We start from the raw sequence: 2,202 nt of genomic DNA, 5'->3' as shown, positions 1-2,202 counted from the left end.
CTCCCTCCGTCCCAGCGTCTCTCTACCCATCAGTCTCTGTAACCATAGAGAATGAGTATAGAGTGCCTCTGCTGTCAGTGCCCCCTCTATCCCTGGCGGACTGACCTCCACTAAATTGGAGTCCTCCCCATAGGGACGTTTCACCCCAACCCTTGGGGGCTTCAGGACTGGAATCAAATATTTACCATCAAGAGGGGTAAACCCACCGTCACTATGGCGACCACCTGGGGAAGGGACCCCTCATTTTGGTGATCCAGCCTGAGGGCTTGGGGGTGGCCAAACAGCACCAGGAGACCCCACAGGTGGTTTGTACCTTTTTGGTCCCCGGCCTCAGGGTTTGTGAGCCAACAGCCACACACAGGGCCTTGTGCCGTGTGGGTTTGGGGCCTAAAAACCAGCCTCAGCTTTTCTCACTTGGGAGCCTGGGCACTCACCTTGCCCCCTGCCTACAATGGGCTAGGGACATGCTTGGGATTTTCTCCTCAGATGAACCCCCTGCCCTACCATACCCTACCCAGCCTTGAGGATTCTCTCTGCCTTTGGAAAAAAGAGAAAATATTGACATCAAATACATTTAATGAGAAAAGTGACCAGTCACCTATGTAAAGTGAATTCAGGCAGTACTTCCAAAGGGGAGTATTCACTCTGTGCCCTTCCTGGACTCTCCATCCTTGCCCCCTTATTCTATCCAGTGCAGTTTTCACGGTTTGGCGTCCACCCCAGCAGTACCAAAAATCCAGAGATGTTCCAGGGCAGCCCTGTAGAGCTGAGGAAATCCCGGAAATCCTGTATCTCCAGCTTTTGGTGAGGATAGATATGGCACACAGTCTATGACACAATGATATTTTTCACAACCTGTGGTGATGGTTTTGGAAGCATCCTCACCACATTGCAGCATGATGACCAGTTAACATAGCACGATTATGTTTTGAAACAAGTTTTGATCCTATTGTGTTGTGAAAGATCAAGACAGCAACTTGACGGACATGTTTAGCCCACAATGGACAAAATCAGCAATCCTGCCTCTCAATCTGATATAATACTGAATACGAATCCTGACTAGCATATATAATCTCCTGCAGTGGTTCTCAAAATGGGGGTACACAGAAGTCTTCCAAGGGTACATCAACTCATCTAGATATTTGCCTAGTTTTACATCAGACTACATAAAAAGCACTAGCGAAGTCAGTTCTAAACTAAAATTTCATGCAAACAATTACTGCTTATACTGCTCCATTATACAATGAAATGTATAATGGAGCAGTATATATACAGAATTATACAATGAAATGTAAGTACAATATATATTTTCCAGTTGATTTATTTTATACTTATATGTTAAAAATTATAAAGTCAACAATTTTTCAGTAATAGTGTACTTTGACACTTTTGTATTTTTATGTCTGATTTTGTAAGCAAGTAGTTTTTAAGTGAGATGAAACTCAAGTACGCAAGACAAATCAGACTCCTGAAAAGGGTACAGTAGTCTGGAAAAACTGAGAACCACTGATCTACAGGATGTCCATACTTGGAATTTAACATTTTTTAAAAATTTTATTTAAAATATATATATAGAAAAGATGTTACTTACAATAGTGCCAAATGTTGCAGATCCTAAGAACTATGTAGTGTGAAGAGCCACTAAGAGATTGGGTAGATACATGCTACAAAGAGTGACACAGAATCAGAACATTTGATGAAGGTCATGTTTTGTTTTAAGGCTTTGGTAGGAAAGCTAGTGATGTGAGCCAGAATTAACCATCAATGTGTCTGTTTCTTTAATGGGGAAATTTGTGGTTGTGTTCACACTGGGGGCTGATCATATGTTTTAAAGGCCTATGTTGCACATACGGGCCTCAATGAGATGAGAACTGCCCCACCTCTAACTGAAGAGGGTTCTCTAGTAATACAGAGAATGGATTTAACATGGATTGACCAGCTGTGTTAATCTGAAAATAAAAAATCTTCTTGGGAGTTTGTATAAAGTGAGAGATACTGGTATATTTTTTCAGTCTTTCAGGATCACCCCTTTTTTCTCCCCAGTCCCCTTCAGATGACCCATCTTGGGCTGACTTATCCATCCATTTGTGGAGGACTGGAGCAGATCTCTTTAGAGCCCATCATTTCTGTTCCTGGGTCTTTCCAAATAGTGTCTCAAAAAAAGCAAAGGTCTGTTCTCTAAGCTCTCACTCTTGCATCATC

The sequence above is a fragment of the Dermochelys coriacea genome, chromosome 10 (assembly GCF_009764565.3).
Source record: "Dermochelys coriacea isolate rDerCor1 chromosome 10, rDerCor1.pri.v4, whole genome shotgun sequence".
In the NCBI taxonomy this organism is placed as follows: Eukaryota; Metazoa; Chordata; order Testudines; family Dermochelyidae; genus Dermochelys; species Dermochelys coriacea.
This window is presented reverse-complemented; position numbering follows the sequence as displayed.